This window comes from Orycteropus afer, unplaced genomic scaffold, assembly GCF_000298275.1.
Source record: "Orycteropus afer afer isolate SDZICR_OR568_19922 unplaced genomic scaffold, OryAfe1.0 scaffold00559, whole genome shotgun sequence".
In the NCBI taxonomy this organism is placed as follows: Eukaryota; Metazoa; Chordata; class Mammalia; order Tubulidentata; family Orycteropodidae; genus Orycteropus; species Orycteropus afer.
In genome coordinates this window covers 223,609-247,676 of record NW_006922146.1, presented here as the reverse complement: position 1 = coordinate 247,676, position 24,068 = coordinate 223,609, and the positions used below count along the sequence as shown (strand labels likewise).

Here is a 24,068-nt window from a genome sequence, read left to right as displayed (position 1 = left end):
CAAAGTTTAACAAGATAGAAAATAACATGCTGGTGAGGTTGTGGAGAGATTGGGACTCTCATACACTGCTGGTGGGACTGTAAAATAGTACAACCATTGTGGAAAGCGCTATGGCGATTCCTTCAAAAGTTGTTAAGAGACATACCATTTGACCCAGCCATTCCATTACTAGGTATATACGCTAAAGAAGTAAGAGCCATGACAAGAACAGATACATGCACACCCATGTTTATCACAGCACTATTCACAATAGCCAAAAGATGGAAACAACTTAGGTGTCCATCAACTGAGGAATGGATAGCCAAACTATGGTACATACACAGAATGGAATACTAGTCAATGCTAAAGAATAATGTAGAATCTGCCAAACACCGCATAATGTGGATGAACTTGGAGGACATTATGCTGAGTGAAATAAGTCGATCACAAAACACAAATATTGTATTAGTCCATTATTGTAAAAGTTAAGGAAAAGTTTATCTATAGAAGGAAGTTTTCTTTGTTGGTTACTGGGGTGGGAGGGGAGGGGAGGGAATGCTGTTAGATAGATAGAGATAAGTATTGATTTGGTGAAGAGAAGGGCAATGTACCAAATGTGAGTGACCAATATGGTGGCATTGAGGAAGAGAAAGACATAGAGAGGTACATGGGAGGTACAGACAACAAAGATGAACCCTTTTGCACATACAGTAATGTGTTGTCGGTGAAGGCAAACATGGTTATATGGGTGGATAGATGGGTGGACAGGCTGAACAATTAAGTATGTCTATGAAATGGGGAATGTATCCAAGAACATATATAGGGTTGGCAGACGATGGTCCTATAAGTTTACGTGAATGATCAGAATTCCCAGGTGTATAGTAGAGCTGATAAGGGGTAAGGTTGTGGTCACTACTTGGTCACAGCCAGCTACCCAGAGGGACCAAGTAGTTGAACCTGTGGGCTTGGGACCACAGTTGCAGGGGACATTAAGCTCAATTGGCAAAATATGCTATACAAAACATTGTTCCACCTCCTACTTTGGCGAGTAGCGACTGGGGTCTTAAAAGCTAGTAAGCTGCCATCTAGATGCAACAATGGGTCTCTCCTCATCCAGAGCAAAGAAGAATGAAGAAAACCAAAATTCATGGAAAAAATTAGTCCTAGTGACTGGTATACCATCCGATCTGCAGCCTATACGACTATGAGACCAGAAGACCTAGATGGTGCCTGGCTACCACTGTCATCCACTTGGAAGGGGATCTATGTAGGAGATCTTTGATAGAGAGGGAGAACAATGTGGCACAAAACTCAAAATCATTTGGAGAGATTGGGACTCTCATACACTGCTGGTGGGACTGTTAAGTGATACAACCACTGTGGAGAGCAATATGGCAATTCCTTAGAAAACTGGAATTGGAGATACCATTTGACCCAGCAATCCCATTACTAGGTATATATCCTCGAGAGGTGAGAGCCAGGACAGGAATAGATACATGCATGCTCATGTTCATTGCAGCACTATTTACAATGGCAAAAAAATGGAAACAACCTATATGCCCATCAGTGGAAGAGTGGATGACCAAACTATGGTACATACACATACTGGAATGCTATGCAGCATTAAAGAATAATGTAGAGTCTGCTAAACACCACATAATAAGGATGAACTTGGAGGACATTATGCTGAGTGAAATAAGTCAATCACAGGACAAATACAGTATTAGTTTGTTTTTGTGGAGGGACAAGGAAAGGTTTATATACGGAGGGAAACTTTCTTTGTCGGTTGTCAGGAGTGGGACGGGAAAGGAGGAAACATTGCCAAAAAAAAAAATGCATTGACCCATGTCACTTTAGTTTTGTGTATTTCACTATACATAAATTATATTTAAATAAAATGCATTTAAAAAAAAGAATTAGAAATGACTCAGGATATAGTTCTTCAGACAGAACAGTTTCTTCCCAGCTGTGCCTGCAAGCACGTGTCTCCCTCTGACCCATCACCCCTTGGCCTCTACCCTGCTCCAACAAGTGTTACCAAGCTCCTTAGCTCTGTTAGTAAGTGCCTGGAGGCACACCACTTCACCATTAAGCCTTCTGCCCTAAGGCACTTGGCTTTCTCCCTCAGTGGGCCAGGAAGCCAACCGCTCTGTCTTCTTCAGGCCTCCTGGTTCTGCTGCCATTTCTCTGCTGCTGCTTCTCACTGTCCCTTGCCATCTCCAGTGCTACATCTCTCTCTTTCTCTCTCTCTGTCTATTCAGTATAGGAGATTCTCAGTGCTAGGATTCCTGGTCCAAAGGGTGCTCTCCACTTCTGGCTCTTTTTTCTTAATTGTCTTGAGGTTCCCTCTCTGCTCTGGAATTGGTCTCTTTTAACCTTCGCAAGATGGCAAAACTGACCAATCCTCTCATTAGGATTCCATGTACCTTATTTGCATGGTCCCACCTCCACAAGGGTGCCGTGCACCTTATTTTCATTATTAGCCAGCTATCTAGTCCCCTTGGTGAGCCATAAGCACCTTATTTGCATAGTACACAGTCATTTCGTGGTAGTTCCATATGACACTTGTCCCTGGGGTGCCAGAGGAGTTCTATTTTGTTTTTGTTTGGACAGTCAAAGGGAAAAAGAAAAAAAACAGTCATACGATCAAGTTATTATTCTCCTTCCTAATCCAGAGATACCTTGTGAGTAAGGGTTCATACATACTCCATCATGTATTTTTCAGGCTGTATTATTAGCAGGGATTTAGCTTTTGTTAGCAGTGTCCTAGAAAATAATATCATGATTGCAAGTTTTTCTAATGAGTTTCCAGTGCTTGGTTATAGAAATGAATCAATAATAAGCAAAGAGTTACAAAGGTCTTTTCTAAAACAAGATTCTGATTCTTTAGATTACTGGGAACAGTGAATATGAACTGGACATTAGATTATATTAGGGATTATTTTAATTTTGTTAGGTGTGATAACTACATTTATATAAGAAAACGCGTAAAAGTATGCATATTTTTTGGAGATGCATGCTAAAGTATTTAGGGTAGAATAACATGCTGTCCAGAATTTACTTTAAAATACTTTAGCAAAAAAAGAAAGGAAACAAAAAGGTGGAGATGGAGTTAACAAGTAGGACAGAATATTAATGGTTGTTGAAGCTGGGTGATGAGTACATAAATATTTTTATTCTCTCCATTTCATTTACATTAAAAAAAAAATTGTAATACAAAGTTTTTTAAAAAGTGTTTTGTGCTCAAATAAATCTGAGAAAACTTGGCTTTAATAAAATAAAAGTAAGCATATTTGTTTACTGTAGACCTCCTTAGGACCTCTGTATATCAGTATGCATGTATATCTTTTATTATTTTTTTTTCCAAAGCATCTTGAAAGATTAACATTCTGTCAAACACATTAACACACTTTAGGAAACACTGGCTTAGATTCTATCTAACAATCTGATTGAATTGAATTATCTGCTGACCACTGTTTGGCTACACAATCAAAGTGAGTAGCTTATGTATTTCTTCCCATGTCCCTCTTTATTTCAGTCCTAAGCTGTGGTTCAGTTTAAATTTTAAGAAGATTGGATGGGCTGAAGTTCAGACGTGGGCTCAGGCAAGTACCAGCTCTCTAATCTCACACAAATCATTTAACCTCTTTGTTCTTCAGTCCCTTCATCTATAAAATGGGGATGATAATGGAACCTACCTCATAGACTTTTTTTCTTTTTTCTTTTTTTATAGGCTCTACCTGGCCCACACAGACAATGCCCATCTCCAGCATGGCTCCATCTGTGATAGAATGTGCCAACTCCTTCTTGATGGGGTTTCCTGAGAGCAGCTCCTCAACCACTTTACATTTTTATATTCTTCCAAGGCCTGGCCACTGCTGTCCAAGTTGTACACGTGGAACAGAAATCTCAGCTTCTCCTTCCTGCATAGCTGCACCTGCTCCTTGTCCATGGAGATATCAATGGGCTAGAAATAGGACATGATGGTCAGGAAGTCCTCAAAGTTGATCTTGTCAGCCAAGTCACTGGGCCCTTGTACAGGTTCCTGTTGTCAAAGAAGGCATGGACAGTTGGATCAGATTGAGCTCCAGGTTAGGGACGTTGTTGAAGTTCTCCTTATGAATGGTGGGCTGGCCACTCAGCTGCTTAAACCACTGTAGGGCTGCTCAATTTGGTGTGAGGAGACTGTCTAAGGTCACTCTGCCTGGAAGCTGTGAAGTCCAGGGCTGACAACAGCCAGATCCAGATAAGGGGAGGGAGAGAGTCTCCACCTAAGGCAGGAAGGTGGAAAGTCAGGGCAACCACAGCTGGATCCAGGGAAGGGGAGGGCAGAGAGGTTTGGAATAGCTAAGGGAGATGAACTTGTTGGTCAGTTTGTCATACTGTGGTGGCTTGCGTGTTGCTGTGAGGCTGGAGGCTGTACCACCAGTGTTTCAAATGCAAGCAGGGTTACACATGGTGCACAGGTTTCTGTGGAGCTTCCAGACTGAGACAGACTCAGAAGAAAGAAGAGGCCATACACTTCTTGAAGAGTTGGCCAGGGAAAACCTTATGAATAGCACAGATACACTGTCTGAAAAATTACTGGACAACTTTATGAGGAACCCTGAAACATTGTCCAATACAGTGCAGGAAGATGAGCCCCTTAGGTCAGAAGGCACTCAAAATGTGACTGGGAAAGAGCTGCCTCATCAGAGTAGAACCAACCTGTGGTAGTTAAATTTGTATGTCAACTTGGTTGGGCCTGGTTGAGTGGCTGAGCAGCTGGTGGTAGTTAATCCCCATGAGGAGACTGGCAATCAACTCCATGGTGGGATCCACCACAAGCAGCTAAGTAGCTGCCTTTGGGATGTGGTCTGCTTCCTGTATATAAGGAGAAGCCTTGGGGGTAGTCTCAAGCTTATGGCACACTTGGACCCTGTTGTAGCTGTGTCATTTTTCAGAAGACTGCCATGCTCTTCCAACCTTGGGACTTACAATGGACTTGAATTAATGGCCTGCCATGTGGTTTGGTAACATTGAGACTGTCATTTTATTTTTCAACCTTGGGCTTGTTAGCCTCAGCAGTCAGTAGCTGCCTGAGTGAAGGCATGCCTCTAGCTTCAGTGGGCCAGGAGTGAGAGGCAGAGCTGAAGCCTAAGATCAAGGGGTTTTCATACATCCCCTAGAACCTGGCACTTTGAACTTGGACTTAAAGCCTCCAAACTGTAAGAGAATAAACTCCTCTTTGTTAAGGCCATTTCACGTTTGTGGTATATTCCTGACGGAATGGCACTAGGTAACCAAAACACAACCTTAGCAATATGGATAAAGTAAAGCTTTTGAGACCTCCATTTGCTGACATGACATGACTCAAATTGAGGAGAAACAGCTGCAAACATCCATTAATTATTGGAACATGGAATGTATGAAGTGTGAATCTAGGAAAACTGGAAGTTGTCAAAAATGAAATGGAACACATGAAGATTGATATCCTAGCCATTAGTGAGCTGAAGTACACTGGTTTGGGGCATTTTGAATCAGACAACCATATGATCTACTATGCCGAGAATGACAAATCAAAGAGGAATGGCATGGCATTCATCATCACAAAGGATGTTTCAAGATCTGTCCTGAAGTACAATGCTGTCAATGATAGGATAATATCCATATGCCTACAAGGAAGGCCAGTTAATACTACAATTATTCAAATTTATGCAGCAACCACCAAAGCCAAAGATGAGGAAATTGAAGATTTTTATCAGCTTCTGCAGTCTGAAATTGACCAAACATGCAACAAGATGTGTTAATTATCACTGGTGATTGGAATGCGAAAGTTGGAAACAAAGAAGAATCACTGGTAGTTGGAAAATTTGGCCTTGGTGATAGAAATAACACTGGAGATCACATGATAGAATTTTGCAAGACCAACAACTTATTCATCACAAATACCTTTTTGCATTAATGGTGGCTATACACTTGGGCTTTGCCAGATGGAGTACACAGGAATCAGATTGACTACATGTGTGGCAAGAGGTACTGGAAAAGCTCAATATCTTCAGCCAAAACAAGGCCAGGAGCTGATTGTGGAACAGACTATCAACTGCTCATATGCAAGTTCAAATTGAAGTTGAAGACAATTAAAACAAGTCCATGAGAGCCAAAATATGACCTTGATAATATCTCTCCTGTATTTAGAGACCATCTGAAGAATATTTTGATGCACTGAACACCAATGACCAAAACCAGAGGAATTGTGAGATGACATCAAAAACCTCATCCATGAAGAAAGCAAAAGGTCATTTAAAAGACAGGAAAGGAAGAAAAGACCAAAATAGATGTCAGAAGGGACTCTGAAACTTGCCCTTGGACCAAGAGGAGCTAAAGCAAATGGAAGAAATGACCAGATAAAAGAGCTGAACAGAAGATTTCAAAATGCAGCTCAAGAAGACAAAGCCAATTATTAAAATGAAATGTGCAAAGACCTGGAGTTAGAAAATCAAAAGGGAAGAACACACTCAGCATTTCCCAGGCTGAAAGAACTGAAGAAAAAATTTAAGCCTCAAGTTGCAGTATTGAAAGATTCTATGAGCAGTACATTGAATGATGCAGGAAACACCAAAAGAAGATGGAAGGAATACAGAGTCACTGTACCAAAAAGAATTAGTCAATGTCATCCATTTCAGAAGGTGGCATAGGATCAAGAACCAATGGTATTGAAGGAAGAAGTCAAAGCTGCACTGAAGGAATTGGTGAAAAACAAGTCTTCAGGAATTGACAGAATACCCACTGAGAAGTTCCAACAAATGGATGCCATGCTGGAGGCACTCACTTGAGTGCCAAGAGATTTGGAAGATTTGGAAGACAGCTACCTGGCCAACTGACTGGAAGAGATCCATATTTGTACCCATTCCAAAGAAAGGTGATCCCACAGAATGTGGAAATTATCAAACAATATCATTAATATCACACGCAAGTAATATCTTAGTGAAGATAATTCAAAACTGGTTGCAGCAGTATATTGACAGAGAACTTCCAAAAATGCAAGCTGGATTCAGAAGAGGACATGGAATGAGGGATATCATTGCTAATGTCAGATAGATCTTGGCTCAAAGTAAAGAATACCAGAAAGATGTTTACTTGTGTTTTATTGACTATGCCAAAGCATTCAATTGTTTGGATCATAACAAAATTATCGATAACATTCAGAAGAATGAGGATTCTAGAACACCTAATTGTACTCATGAGGAACCTGTACATAGACCAGGAGGCTGTCGTTCAGACAGAACAAGGGGATACTTCCTGGTTTAAAACAGGAAAGGAGTGAGTCAAGGTTGTATCCTTTCACCATATTTATTTAATCTGTATGCTGAGTAAATAATCCTAGAAGCTGGACTATATGAAGAAGAACATGGCATCAGGATTGGAGGAGAAATCATTAACAACCTGTGATACACTGACGACACAACTTTGCTTGCTGAAAGTGAGGATGACTTGAAGCACTTACTGATGTAGACTGAAGACTACAGTCTGCAGTATGGATTACACCTCAATATAAAGAAAACAAAAATCCTCACAACTCGACTTACATGCAGCATCACAATAAATGGAGAAAAGATTGAAGTTGTCAAGAACTTCATATTGCTTGGTTCTACAATAAACACCAATGGAAGCAGCAGTCAGGACATCATATGATATATAGCACTGTGCAAATAGGCTGCAAAAGACTTGCTTTAAGTGCTGAAGAGCAAAGATATCTCCTTCAGGGCTAAGATGTGCCTGACAAGCCATGATATTTTCAATGTGTCATATGCATGTGAGAGCTGGACAACGAATAAGGAAGACTGAAGAAGAATTGATGCTTTTGAATTGTGATGTTGGCGAAGAATGCTGAAAGCACCATGGACTGCTAAAAGAACTAACAAATCTGTCCTGGAAGAAGAGCACCCAGTATGCTTCCTGGAAGCAAGAATGGCCAGACTTAGTCTCACCTACTTTTGTCATGTCTCACCTACTTTTGTCATGTTGTCAGAAGGAACCATTCCCTGGAGAAGGATCTTATGCTTGGTAAGGTGGAGGATCAATGAAGGAGGGGAAGGCCCTCAATGAGATGAGTTGACACAGTGGCTGCAATGATGGGCTCAAGTATAGCAAGGATCGTGGAGGTGGTGCAGGGCAGGGCAGTGTTTCATTCTGCTGTGCATGGACTCACTATGAGTTGGAGACGACTCGACGGCACCTAACAACCAAACAACACCTCATAAAATACAGAACTGTCATATAGAATAAATGAGGTAATGCCTGTAAAGCAATTCACTCACTGCCTCATATGTGGTAAATCCTCAATAATCTAAGCTATTATTGTTAGAATTTATTTTTTGAGGACCAGCTTAGTTAGTGTCCTCTTTGTGAAACCTTCTGAATTTTCTTCACTCAGAATTCATTCCTTTTTCTTCTACATTCTGGCAGTGTTTATACCTCTAGTGTAATGAATGATTAGTTGTAAATGCCTTGAGGATAAGGACCATATCTTATTCTCTATATATGATATCAACATCCTAACACAGACCATCGAGCCCCAAAAGATGAAAAGGGGCTTATCCCAACACGCCCAGCTCCCTTTAAGTGCTTGAAAACCCCACACAAAATACCACTTATCCATCATTGCTCAGACATGCACCGGAGGCTGGGAAATGTAGTCTTCATGCCTCTTAGTTAAAGCCATAGTTTTGTAGATTTTTCTTTGCTTTCATTTTGTTATTGTTGTTGTTTGTTTTTGAGATGGAGCCAAAGATTCAAGATTATTCCTTCAAAGAGCCCATCTATTGCCCACTCTGGTGAGTGGACAAGACCCTAACTTTAATATTGTGATTTTAAGATAAGAAAACAATAGCTGTCTTATGTTATAGATATCATTGGAACTTTGCTATACTAGGAATCGTCTTTTGTTGATATAGTCCAACATTATTTAAGAAAAAAAAACCTTCAGCCTTCAAATCCTGGCACAAGTTTCTGTGCAGCAGCACCATTCCCACTGAGGCACAGTGGCCACACACACCAAGTATTTGACAGGAAAGCATGCAGATACTTTGTTTACTTTGGCAACAGCAGGATTTCACAGTCATTACTTCCCAGGTCTGAGGTATATAGTCATGCTTCTTCCAAAAGAACATGCAGGCAGCAATATGAAACCTTGGGTTTAATCAAATTATACCTGTTTCTTTACCATGAGCAAAGCTCTCAGCCAATTCATAAGCATCTTTTGATTTGATTTTCCTGATGTGGTATAAGAGTGAGAAATCAGGTTAATCTAGTAGTGAGGATATACAAATCACAGAGACCTAGTCTGAACAAACTTTTGGCAGGCAACACTTTAGAGCATCTTTGCTTTTCTATTGGAGGTAGAAAGGAGTTGATATAATCAAGAACACACACACCTCTCAAATTCTCATAGGAATGGTTAACTAATTCATGGAGGATAATAACAACAACAACAACAACAGTAAAAACCCACAGATAATCCAACACTGTTATATTGACTCTCAGATTTTACTTTCTCCTTTGAAGACATTTTATCCAAATGGTTAATAAGTATAGACAGTGTTGCATAATTACTTGTGTGTTTTTCCCTTTGTTCCTCCTTCCCTTATCACTTAGGAATGTCCTTCATATTGAAATTCATCAACAAATATTTATTGTGTATCTGCTATGCAATGTGAGAAAGACAAAATGTATGAGAGACTTGACTTCACTGAGTTTAGTTTGCAATTTGGTTGGTTTCACTTGTAGTTTTTGTTTTGTTTTGTTTTTAATCCAAATGGTGGCATGCTTTACAGCTACTGTGCATCTTGCTTTTTTCACTTAATATATTTCTGAGAGGTTTCCATATTAGAATATATAGTAACAGGACTGCCTCGTTCTTCATCTTTATTTTTGTGGAAAAGTAAGTATAACATAAAATGTGCTGTTTTAACCATACCATTCAATGACAATTACATTTGCAATGGTATGAAATGATCAGCGATATTTCAAAACTTTTTCCATTCTTTTTTACCAGCTACATAATACTCCATTTTATAAGAATACCATAATTTCTGTAACCAGTCCCTAAATAAAGCACAGTACATTTTTTTCTATTACAAAAAAAAAAAAAAATGTGTCAGTGAATAACTTTGTACATCAATCATTTCCCACCTGCACAAGTACATCTGTAGGGTGAATACCTAAAAGTTGGGTTGAATTGCAGAGAACATAGGCCCTTGAGATCTGGTAGCTGTTGCAATCAAATAGCTGTTGCCAAACTGCCTTCCACAAAGCAAGGCAATTTACAGATTCCCATAAACACTCTCATGTACTCAGCACTTCACTGTTAAGGGCTCTCATCGGGAGAGGAAATTATCAAATTTTGTGAATCCCGCCAACCCAAAAGTTAAAAACTGGCATTTATTTTTAATTTGCATGTCTTTGTATTATGAATGAGGCTGCGCTTTTCATATGTTGAAGGAGATATTTAGGTCTATTTCTGGATTCTCCATTCTATTTCATTGATCTGTCTATTATCTGTCTTCTTTAGAATTGAGGATGATTTTAATTTTAAAAAGAAGGTGGAAGATACAATTGAGCTCTGTCACTCACTAGCTGGTTGTCTGATCTTGAGTGAATCTCTTTGATCTTAGCTTCTCCACATAGGAACAGTGTTGGATCCTATGAGTTCATTTATTCAGTATATGTTTATTGAAGGGGGCAATGACAGTTCAGTAGCAAAAGTTTTGCCTTTCATATGAGAGATCCAGATTTGGTTACTAGCCATGCACCTCATGTGCAGACACCACACTCTGTCCATTGAGGCTTGTGTGTTGTTATGAAGCTGAATAGTTTTCAGTCTGAGATGGGCTAGGAAGAAAGGTCTGGCAATCCACTTCTGAAAATAAGCCAACAAAAACCCTATGAATCACAACAGAATAGTGTTTGATCTGCAAGTGATCATGGGGATTGGTGCAGGATTGGGCAGAATTTCCTTCCATTGTGCATGGGGTCACCATGAGTCCAGCAGGCTCAAAGGAAGCTAACAACAACATGTTTATGGAGTGTTAGGTTCTGAGCAGGGTGCTGGGAATGCAACAGAGAGCAAAAGCAGACACAGTCTCTGCTGTCATGGAGTTTACAATCTAGTGTGAGGAGGGGGCAGACACTATTACACTACAGAACTTAAAATTGCTACCAGATCTAAGGAAACAAGACAGAGATCGAGAGTGCCTCACTAAAGAGCTTAGAAGATGTGGGGGAGGAGAGAGCAGAGATAGCAGGAAAGGTTTCCGAGAGAAGACAAGAAGATGCCGAGGAAACCAAGATCTAGTGGGAATGGAGAAATTAGCCAGGTGAAACCAGGAGAGTGGTGGAGAGGAAGGGTTTTCCAGACAAACTTTCTGGCATGTGAGGACTTGGCATGAACAAAGAACTCTCTACTGTATCTAGAGATAGAAAAATGACAGGAGAGAGGTAGGAGGTGAGACAAGGCTCAAGGAGTAAATACGAACCAATCCATGAAGGGCACTGAATAAATGTTTTGGGTCTTATCCTAAGCATTTGTCTTGTCTGGGACCTCTAGGAAGTAAATTCTGAGCTAAAGATTAAGATGGTGATACTTTTTTGGGAGATGAAAGCCCAGTACAGTGAGGTTGAGGAAAAGGGAAGCAAGGAAAGGAAAGATGTGAAGCAATGCAATGCTATGTGTTATCACTCTGGTCACTGCATCCCAGCATGCCATACCTGCAAGTGCAGCTAGTTGACTGCCAGTTGTATTTCCTTGACTTCTCCAGAAAGTTGACACAAAAAATCATACCCCAGAGCAGACCTAATGGGGAGAAGTACCCATTGCCATCAAGTAGATTCCTACTCATAGCTACTTTATAGGATAGAGTAGAACTTCCCTGTGGGGTTTCCAAGGCTGCAAGCTTTTTTCAAGCAGATTATCACATATTTTCCCCAAGGAGCAGCCAGTGAGTTTGAACTACCGACCTTAAAGTTAGCAGTTAAACACTTAACCACTGCACCATTAAGACTCCAAGGGGGAGAAAAGAAGGGGTAACTAATCTGCCTGGCATTCTCCCATCTTCCATTTGTTTCACTCTACAGAGAGCTGACTTTTTCTTGTGCATCCAAAGTGCATCATCCAGCCCCTAGGTGGACCTGCTCTGTGGGGTGTCATTTCCTCTGCACTTGGAAGGCAAAGTAGAAGGGCAATACCAACCAAGAGAGAAAAAATAAGTGGTCAAGAGATTCTGAGGAGGTACACACAGCATGTGTCCAATATACCATTAAAGGATTCCATGCAAGAGAATGACATGGTCTGGTGGCATTGTGGAGAATGACTTAAACAGGGATGAGATGGATGTAGGAAACCAGTTGAGAGATTTTTGCAATAGTCTAGGAGAGAAAAGATAGTGTTTGAGTTGGGGTGGTGGATATGGAGTTGGAGATAAATGGATGAATTTAAGAAATGTTTGTTGTTATTTGCTGTCAAGTCGGCCCCAACTCATAGCGACCCCTCCTTGGGTTTCTGAGGTGGTATCACTATGAAACTAGATTGCCCAACTTTTCCTCCTGAGGAGTGGCTGGTGGGTTTGAACAGCCAGCCTTTTGGTTAGCAGTCAAATGCCTTAGGCACTACGCCACCAGAGCTCCCTTATATGTGCTGTTGTTGTTATGTGCCGTCGAGTGGGACCCGACTCATAGCGACCCCTCTTTGGGTTTCCAAGGCAGTATCACTACGGAAGTAGATTGCCCCATCTTGTGCTAGGAAACCAAAAACTGTGTGCAACTCACTTTTGTTTATTGCAGTGGTCTGGAACCGAACCTGCAATATCTCCAAGGTATGCCTGTATGTTGTTGTTGTTACGTGCCGTGGAGTTGGACCTGACTCATAGCGACCCCTCCTTGGGTTTCCGAGGCAGTATCACCACGAAACTAGATTGCCCAACCTTCCTTCCGAGAAGTGGCTGGTGGGTTTGAACCTCCAGCCTTCTGGTTAGCAGTCAAGTGCCTTAGGCACTTCACTACCAGAGTTCCTAAGAAATGTTTAGGAAGTAAAATTACCCAGCTAAGGGATTAGTTGGATTTGAGAAACTGGGAAAGGTTTCAAGAATGTCTGAGTTTCTGACCTGAGCAATCTTAGGCACTATGCTACCAGAGCTCCCCATTCACATTTCACTGGGAAGGAAAGATGAAAGAGTAATGATAGGAAGGGACTGTAAGGTTGAGTGGTCTTTTGTTTTAAGAGAGACTTAACGTATGTTTAAATGTAATTGGGGAGGATTCAGGTATCAAGGAAGGATTGGTTAAACAGAGGAGAAGGGACATTTTCTCGTGTGATGCTCTGAGAGAGAAGGATGTCTGGAACCCAGAGCATGGGTACAGGAAGCATCCGCTAGGGAACTGAAGGAAAGGAAGGAGGATGTAGGGCGGCTGTAGCAGGAAGTTGAGGATCTGGTTCAATGGTCTCAATTTTTGAAAAGTAGGAGACAAGTTATCTGCAAATATGTATGGTGGGGGTAGGGAGGTGTTTAAGGGGCGTAGAGAAGAGAGGATTCACAATACTTCTTGAGAAGAATAGGACCTCCCAACTTCACTAGGTTCTGAGGGAACTTCAGCTCATGGACAGCTTGGAGGAGAGATACTTGGGTGGAGAGATGAGGAAATGCAGGAGGAAGAAGGTAGGTGAGTCATGTGCCTACCCAGCAAATGCTGCCTCCTCTGCCCACCCTCCAGACAATCTTGGCTTTGGTCTTCCATTGACTAGGAAGCAAACGAGGTGTGTCTGACATACAGCAACTCACAGTTTTTGGCTACCAGATAACTAAGAGGGTGTCATTTTTATGACTCACAAATATTAGCTTAACACAGGAACCAATCCATTTTTGGAAAACCTTCTTTGATTGTGGCAGAGTGGTGATACTTCAAAATGTTGAACCTGGAAAACAGACTATTGCAAGCATCCACTAAAATTTCAACACAGAAATGTATTTTTTAAAACAGTCTTTTGTTCCATGGTCTTTTCTTTTCAGCTACAACAGGACCTAACTGTTTAACTTGTGGTTCAGGATTATTTGTGCGGGGCACCTCGGTAGGTGAAATGTAGTGGATTTGGCATTTTGCCTGTGGAACACTGGGCAGGAGCTCCAGTTACAAATTGCAGCTGTATAAAATAACAGGAAATGTGGGGCTTTGAAAGATTCCACTGGAAAGATTAATTATTTGGAAAAGCGTTATGCAGCAGCTTTGTGTGTTTTTGGAGACAAGGTGGCCCACACCATTTTTAATAGTGCAAAAGAAAATTTTGCTACCAGACTAAAGAGGGGAAGAGAGGACCTCTGTTCAGCCTTTTTCTGGAGGGGCTCACATGTAGCTTTAAAGCCATCTTCATTTTCTTTGTTAGAAGACAAGGAGTTAGAAATGAAAGCCAGATGGAATCCCGTAAAGATTTGAGGCTTATAAAAGAAAAGATTTGGCTTTTCTAATTCTCTGAGATGACCTCCCTGTTTGTTGAGGTTTTTTTCGTTTTCTCCTGCCTATCCTCCTGGCTGCCCTCAACATTTTACAGTTTCCTACACATCAATCCACTATGGGCATTCATTTCCCTGGAGGCATGAGAAGGTTATTCAAATAAACTCAAAACTTCTGGGTGGACATTGGTTCTAGATGTAGCATCTCTGTGATGTCTGGAAAGATAAACTATCATTTATTGCATGGCTGGGACAACCCTGAATATCAGACAAGGCAATGCTCAGATAGACTTGGGTACAGTTTTCTATACATTTTCTACACGTGTGAAGTAAATTAATTCAACCTCTTCAGGGCACACTGATTCTGATCTGCCAACAAATTGTAGGGGAGTGGGTATTTTAGGAGAAAAAAAAATGTCCTTGTGTTTCCTGATTGCCTGAGACATTTAACTATAAATGTATATAGAAAAGGGCATACATTTTTACGTAGATTCATCACTGTTTTAGCTTGAATATCACTTTGTTTTAGCTTGAACATCACTCAGTTGAAGTCTACCCTGGGAAGATTTATTTGGCATAACTGTTTCCTTGAGCAATGCAGGGCAGAAATTTTCTCTCTCCATCTCTGTCTCTCTTATCTGAGGCTGACTACCAAATATGATACATGTTTGTTATATGGCATAATTAGAGAACAGGATGTTCAGATTAATCAATAATTTGAGTTGATAAAGATCAACCATTTGAAGATTTGGCTTTCCTAATTCTCTGAGATGACCTCCCTGTTTTTGTTTTTGTTTTTTAATTATTTTTATTTTAAGAGCTTTTTTTTACATTCAACGTTACATGTACATTTAGTTTCATTCTGCATTTACCATGTCAAACCCTAATCCACTCTCCTCCCCTTCCTACTTGTAACCCTCCCCCTGTGCCCCTCATATTTATGCACTCCTGTTTGTTCTTCATTGCCTCAATTTGAATGTTGTTCCTCTGGTGTCCCGTGGTCTATTGCTCTGAGGAATGTATTACCACAGAGCATGTGGGTGCATCATCCTGGGTTGAGTGGTCTGCATGTACATCTTGTTAACTATTGGAACCTGGGGGTGTGTTTTATTCCAGGTCCAGAATGTATTCCAGGGCCATAGTATTGGGGGTCTCACCAGATTTCATCTGACCAGTAATTCTGGTCATTACTGAGTTTTTGGATTTTGTTCCACATTTTCCCTCCCACTCTATCCAGGATCTCCAGATTTGATCCTTTCCTGAGTGGCTGGCATTGGTAGCTGAGCACCTTGTTCTTCTGGGCTCAAGGGCCATCATGTCCTAGGGCTGATTGCGTCCAAATGCCCTTTCTTTTTTTTTTTTTTTGCGTTCTTCTTTGCTTCTGATGCTAGGAGACCGTTAGCTGCATCTTAGATGGCTGCTTGAAAGCTTTTAAGACCCCAGTCGCTACTCACCAATGTAGGATGTGGAGTAAGGCTTTTATGTATTTTGTTGTGCCAATTGAGTCTGGTGTCCCCCAGTATTATGATGATCTTCCTGTTTGTTGAGATTTTTTTGTTTTCTCCTGACTATACATTCTTCCAGGCTCCACACCCCATTTTGGCAGCCTGCAAACTCAGGAGGTCTGAGAAGAGCAGATGATTTCAGAAGCTGTCAGTGCCTCCGGTCATCACTAGGAACAGTGATGTTTCCTCTGTCCTCGTGGAAAATAGAACTAAAACCAAACTCACTGCTACTGAGTTGATTTGGATTCATAACCGCACTGTAAGCCAGACTAGAACTGTCTCATAGGGTTCCCAAGGCTGTAATCTTTATGGAAACAGATTGCCTAATCTTCCTCATGTGGAGTGGCTGGTGGGTTTGAACCATAGACATTTTGGTTAGCAGCCAAGCGCTTAACCCCTGTGCTATCAGGGCTGTGTCATAAACCAGAGATTTCTGGTTCATAATGGCCAGAAAAACACAGCTTTTATTATTGTTCTGTTAAGTGTCAAATTGAATTTTTAAAAGTCAAACAAATGCAGTTTTAGAGATTCTGATGTCAGTGTCTGTTTTCCTTTCATTCCTAACATCTCGAGCTCAGTTTCGGTGGCTGTCTCAGACATGAAAGGACAGGATGTTTTAACGATTATGAACATGACCCTTGTCTGATGTGTCAGGCAACTGTTTTCTGCAAATCCCTTGCCCCCATAATCTTCTGCCTACTTTGACTCTGGTTCCTAGGGTCTCTCATCTCCTTTTCAATAGTCAATTGTTAATGGCCTATATGCTAGGAGCCTACCAGCCATCTGCAAACTGTTGTGCTGTGGTGGCTTGCATGTTGCTGTGATGCTGGAAGCTATGCCACCAATATTTTAAATACCGGTACAGTCACCCAAGGTGGACAGGTTTCAGTGGAGCTTCCTGACTAAGACAGATTAGGAAGAAAGGTCTGGTGATCCACTTCTGAAAATTAGCCAGTGAAAGCCCTATATAGGTCACAAGAGAAGACTGTTTGATATAGGACTGGAAGATGAGTCTCCTAGGTTGGAAAGCACTCCAAGCACACAATGGCCACAACAATGGACTTGAGTGTGTCAGAGATTGAGGGAATGGTATGGGGCTGGGCAACATTTCCCTTTGTTGTGCATGGCGTCTCCATGAATCAGAGCCAACTTTATGGTAACTGGCAGCAGCAGCAGTAGTAGAGGTTGAGATGAGAAGAGATACATGTTCAGGGAACAATCATTTTAGGTGGAGAGACATAAGGCACATGACAATCCAAGGCAAAGGAGACTTAGTGTGGCATTTGCCACCAGCAGCTGGTTTTCTTGACCTGGGCCTGGAAAGAAAGAACCTAGAAAGGGAGAGGGTAGAAGAAGCATTGTCAGTTACCAAGTTCAATCCTCTGATAAACCAAGGTGGGCTCAGTGAGGCGCAATCTGAAAAAAAGGCTTGATCCCACACCCATGAAATCAAAAGGGCAGATCACTCAGCTTTGCCAAGATATTAATCAAAAGTCTCCCACTCACCCCAAACTCAATCAAACCCTCACTCTCTCATTCACTTTAAAAATTTATCCCTTACCAAGGCTTGAAAATTCTGTTTCTCACCTTTTTTCCTACCTTGTTCTTCTGTTCCTCCCATCTCATTCACTTTCTGCCTCTGGTCCCTCCATGGTGAAGTGTGGAAAGCAAAGTGAAGTAGAGGATAGAAACTCCCTCTGGGCGGGAGCTGTGGTAGCATAGTGCCTAAGGCACTTGACTGCTAACCAGAAGGCTGGCGGTTCAAACCCACCAGCCACTCCTTGGAAGGAAGATGGGGCAATCTACTTCCATAGTGATACTGCCTCAGAAACCCAAGGAGGGGTTGCTATGAGGTGGGACATAACGGCACATCACAACAACAACAACACCTGACTGGGGCCACTGTAAAGAGCCATTGTGAGTGGCACAGGTGCCATCTCATATTTTATGGGTTCTTTTGAGATCCCATGCAGGGGAGCAGCAGATATGCATTCATTGCTCCCTGGCAAGGGCTCTGCTACTTAAGTCCCACCCTAGCTCCTGATTTTGTGGATAGAGTGCCTCACACACACCAGCCCCATTTTCAGTCCTGTGCTCATCTGCCCTGGTAGACAGACCTCTTGTCCTTAAAAGAAATTTGAAGACAATTCAATCTAACTCCATTTCCACTATGTCCATCTGCCCCAAGAAACATGGCTCTGTGGTGAGCATAGAGGTGGCATGTAGGCTTGGGCCTCTGCAGAGCTCCTCTCCTTCAGCTGTCAGGAGCAGGGGCAACCAGCACCTCTCTCTTCAATCTTTGCAGTCTCTGTGCCTTTTGGGTCCTCTCACTTGGCTTGAGGGGAAGGGAAGTACCAAGGGCTCTAGGACAACTCTTTCCCTAGTATCTTCACTACTAACATTTAGAATGAATCACTTGGAAGTGAATGAATGATAGGCTCAGAAAGGCAGAGCTCTTTGTTTTTATTTATTCTATAAAGTACTGCCCAGAAAGTCCAGCACCTATTTTTTTTCCATTTGGGACTTCTGATGTGCATAACACAAGAAAAGTGTCATATTACCTTCCTGTTAGTCTTAGTAAAAGTTACAACTATAATTTGTTTAGAACTTGCTCAGAGCCCCACAAGACAGTGTGGTTCATGTGAATGGGGGATAGTACCTCCCAAGTTGTGCAGTGTATTGCTTGAACAACGGAGCTGGCAGCCTGCGATTTATGGTTCACAAAGCCATTTCATCTATCTGTTGTTGTTGTTAGTTGCCATTGAGTCGACTCCAAATCATGGCAATCCCATGTGTGCAGAGAACTGCTCCTAGAGTTTTCAAGGCTATGACCTTTTGGAAGATCACTAAGCCAGTCTTCCAAGGTGCATCTGGGTAGGTTTGAACTGCCAACCTTTCAGCTAGTAGTCAAGCTCTTAACTATTTCATCTTTCATATATCTATTAGTAGTAACTCCTTTCATATATCTATTAGTAGTAACTATACTAATAACCATTGCTACCCCTTGTTTAGCACATAGGATGTGCCAATATAAAGTGTAACCAGTTGTTATCAAGTTAATTTTGACTCATTGTGACCCCATGGATGTCAGAGTAGAACTATACTCCATACTATTTTCAATGACTGATTTTTCAGAAGTAGATTGCCAGGCCTTTCTTCTGAGGTGCCTTTGGGTGGATTTGAACTGCCTATCTTTGGGATTAGCAGCTAAGTACAATAACTGTTAGCACCATCCAGGCACTCTGCCATATAATAAACATTCAAGAAATGTTGATGATCTTCTGGGAAGATGGTGGAACAAGCAGACAAGCTACACAGCCCCTCTTCAACAAAGAAAACAGAAACCAGTTGACACAGATACAGAAGATAATCCTGGAGCCCTGAACTTTGAAAGGAAGGATAAAGAAATGGATTAAAGACCAACTGGTAGAAAAACTTGAATGAAAATAGTGAATAAGGAGACAAATGGAGCTGCAGAGCATCAGCTATCCTGACTGCACAGCCAGTTTGAATATATATAAGTGGCCTTAGGATCTGGGCAGTAACCTAAGAATCAGCCCTGCTCACCAACAGCTGCATGGACAACAGCATTGGTGGCTGACAATTAGAAAGGAAAACAGCAAATAAGGAGACAAACTGAGGTGTGGACTTCAAGCTGTCTTGAGGGTACAGCCATTTTGAATATTAGCAAGCTGTGTGAACATTTTAGATATATACAAGGGGAGCATTCTAATCCCAGCAACCTAAGAATGGGCTCTGCTTGCTGAGGACAGCATGGACAACCACTCTGGAGGTTGACTTCTGTAAAGGTGCCATATTCCTCTTATTACTGTTATACCCCACAGCCTATTGGTGAATGGAAGTGTGGCCATCCCCCACCTCCATCCACTTTCTGGACTGGCAAGAATTGCATCCAAATCTGTGTGCCCTGATGGAGCCTGGGTGCCCTGACTCACACTGCTCCTGCCCCCAGATTTGTTTTTGTTTGTTTGTTCTTTAATTATCTTTTTTTTTCCTTCCTTTTTATTTTTATTTATTTATTTCCCTTTCCTAGGTTCTAGTTTTTTTTTTTTCTTTTCCTTTTTCCTGGTTCCCATCTTTTTTCTTTCTTTTGCTTCTTCCCATCCCTTGTTTTTCTTTTTACGGTTACCTCATTTTTTCATTATATCCTTTTACTCTTGCTCTTTTCCCTTATTCCCCCCTCCCCAGATATTGTGGGATATTTTTCCTCTTTTTCTATTCATATTTGTTTTTTCTTTCTAAACTATTTCTTTAAATATTTCTTCTAACTTATTGCTTTTCCTTTTGTTTTTCCCATTGCAATTGTTCCTGTTTGTACATGTTATTTGTGTTTTTATTCCTCTTGTTTTTATTTTAATTTTTTTTGTGTTTTGTTTTATTTATTTTATTTTTTTGGTCTAACTGAGTGGGAGATAGTAACTATGCTTATATGACCCAATCATACTCACACCTTCTGCAGCCACATCTACTGAGTGAGGGCCAACATTTGCTTCTGCACCAACTGGCCAACAATAGATGACAGCCAATGCCAGCCCAACTCACCCTTAACGGCTGTTCACAAACAGCTAACAGAGATCTGTGCAGACACTCTCATTCTCTATCACCCCCACTAGAAAACAGGTGGTGAGTGCCTAAGTACTGCCAACTAATAGAGGAGAACAATAACCTGCTTATTCAGATATACAAAAAAAAAAAAAAAAGGGGGGGGGGGCGAATCACAACCACATACAATCACCAAGTAAATATAAACACAATGACATCAATGATATCTCAGAGACAACAGACAATCAGCTTGCACACAAGAAGAAAGATAAAGTAGGAGAACTGAGGGACCAGGATACAGACCCAGAACACATCCCTGAAAAAGAAACAGCATTGGAACTCCCTGATAAGCAATTCAAAAAAATTACATATAGGTACCTTCAACAGAGTGAGAGACAAATCAAGAAAAACACTGATAAAATAAAAGAAAACACAGATAAAACTCTAGAACAATTTAGGAAAACAATGCAAGAACAAAATGACAAAATAAATGAAAAATTAGAAATAATACAAAATCTACAAATAGAAATCCAGAAGATAAACACCAAAATTTCAGAAATAGATAATACATTGAATGGGCAAAGGAGTGGAATCAAATCAATGGAAGACAGAATTAGTGAGAATGAAGACAAATACCTCAATACTATTTTGTTAAGGGATTGTTCTGGTCACCGCTCTGACAGGAATATACCACAAATGGGATGTCCTTAACAAACAGAAGTTTATTCTTACAATTTGGAGGCTTTAAGTCCAAGTTTAAGCTGTGTGAAAGCCCCTTGACCTTGGGCTTCAGCTTTGCCTCTTGCTTTTGGCACACTGAAGCTAGAGGCATCTCTTCACTCAGGCAGCTACTAGCTGTTGAAGATAACAAGCCCAAGGTTGACAAATAAAATGGCACAGTCCTAATGTTATCAAACCACATGGCAGGCCATTAATTTAAGTCCATTGTAAGTCCCAAGGTCAGCAGAGCATGGCAAGCTGCTGAACAAAGACATGGCTACATTCAGGATCCAAGTGTGCCATATGCCAGAGACCATTCCCTCAAGGCTTCTGGTTATAAACAGGAAGCAGACCATATTCCCTAAGGCAGCTATTCAGCTGCTCACAGTAGATTCCATGGACTTGATTACCAGTCTCATCATGGAGAATACTACATCTAGCTGCCCAGCTACTCAACCAGGCCCAGCCAAATTAACACAAAAATTGAACTACCACAGGGATCAATCAGAAAAAAGATAAAAACAAAATGAACAAAGCCTAAGTTTCATGTGGGATACCACCAAGAGGAATAACCTATGTGTAATCAGAATTCCAGAACAGGAAGAGACCAATAAAACCACAGAGAAAATTGTCAAAGATTTGTTGGAAGAAAATTTTCCTGACACAATGAAAGATGAGAATATATCCATTTGAGAAGTTCAACAAATCCCAAACAAGGCAGACCCCAAAAGAAAATCACCAAGATGTATCATCATCAAACTTGTCAAAACCAAAGACAAAGAAAGAATCATGAAAGCAGCAGTGGGAAAAACAAAATGTTGTCTACAAAGAGCAACCAAAAAGACTAAGCTCAGATTTCTCAGCAGAAACCATGCAGGCAAGAAGGCAATGGGATGATATGTATCATACCCTGAAAGAAAAAATTTCCAACCAAGAATTATATACCCAGCAAAATTATCCCTCAAATATGATGGTGAAATTAGGACATTTCCAGAGAAGCAGATATTAAGGGAATTTTATAAAACCAGACCAACCTTACAAGAGATGCTAAGCAGAGTCTTTTGGACAGAGAACCAACAACAGCAATCACCAACTAACGAATAACACACATAATGACATAACCCAGAAACCAAACCAGTTATAGAAATACCAAAGTAAAATAAGCTTATGAGACTGTAAACAGGGAACCAGGGACATCAATTGGTAAAAGAGCACAACTACAAACCAGAAAGAGGAAAAAAAATAGTGTAGTTACAGAACTTCTAAATGGTGAGGAAGTCAAGACAATTGCAAGGTAGAACGGACTATTCAAAACTTGGCAAGAGAATTATGAATCATAGGGTAGCCTCACAGAAAAATAATAAACCTTTGCATCACAATAAAAAAGAGGACAAGCACAAATATTTTGTGAATACTAAAACAATAGCAGGGAGCTCTGGTAGCATAGTGCCTAAGGCACTTGACTGTTAATCAGAAGGCTGGCGGTTCAAACCCCCCAGTCACTCCTCGGAAGGAAGGCTGGGCAATCTGCTCCCGTAGTGATACTGCCTCAGAAACCCAAGGAGGGGTTGCTATGAGTCGGGGCTGACTTGACAGCATATTAACAAAAAAAAAAAAAACCAATGAAGGAAATGATAATACAATTCATAAACAAAATGAGCTCAGAACAGAAAATTATATGGAACAAAGAAATCAGCAACACCATGAAAAAACACATAACAAAATAACAGCAACAAATTCACATTTGTTGATAATTACACTGAATGTAAATGGATTAAATGCATCACTCAAGGAACAGAGAGTTGCAGACTGGATAAGAAAACATAACCCATCAGTCTGCCATCTACAAGAGAGACACCTTAGAGACAAACAAAAAATAGACTAAAAATCAAAGGTTGGAAAAAGATATATCAAGCAAATGGCAAGTAAGATAGAGCAGGAGTAGCAATATTAATTTCTGATAAAATTGACTTTAAGATAAAAACCACCATCAGAGACAAGAAAGGACATTGTGTAATGGTTAAAGGATCATTTGAACAAAAGAACATAACCATAATAAATATCTATGCACTGAATAAAAGAGCCCCTAAATGAATAAATCAGACTTTAACAAAATTGAAAAGACAAATAGATGACTCCACAGTAATAGTAGGAGACTTTAATACACTGCTTTCAATGAAAGACAGGACAATTGGAAAGAAACTCCACAAAGATGCAGGAAAACTAAACTAAACAATCAACCAACCTGACCTTACAGACATCTATGGAGCACTTCACCCAACAACAGCGCAATATAAATTATTTTCCAGTGCACATTGAACATTCTCCAGGATAGACTATATATTAGGCCGCAAAGCCTCAATAAGTTTAAAAACATTGAAAATACTGCAAAGCATCTTCTCAGATCACAGTGTTATAAAATTAGAAAGAAACAATAGGAAGATCAACAGAAAAAGAGTAAACACATGGAAACTGAGTAACAACTTCTTTTTAATGACTGGGTAATAGAAGAAATAAAAAATGAAATTCAAAAATCCCTTGAATTACATGAGAATAAAAACACAGCATACCAAACCTTTGGGATACAGCAAAAGCAGTGATGAGAGGCCAATTTATAGCAATAAATGCACACATTAAAAAAAAAAAAGAAAGAGCCAAAATCAAGATCTTAATCCAACATCTCCAACAATTAGAAAAAAGGCAGCAACAAAAGTCTATCGTCACTATGAAGAAATGCTCACGATCATTAGCTATTAGAGAGATGCAAATCAAAACAACAATGAGATACCATCTTGCTCCAGCACTAGTAGCTAAGTTCAAC

At 40.6% G+C, this 24,068-nt stretch overlaps 1 pseudogene; it reads right to left on the bottom strand.

The window, feature by feature from the left end:
• Window positions 1–3,647: 3,647 nt before the first annotated feature.
• LOC103210044 overlaps window positions 3,648–24,068 on the bottom strand; it is a 175,314-nt pseudogene continuing 154,893 nt past the window's right edge.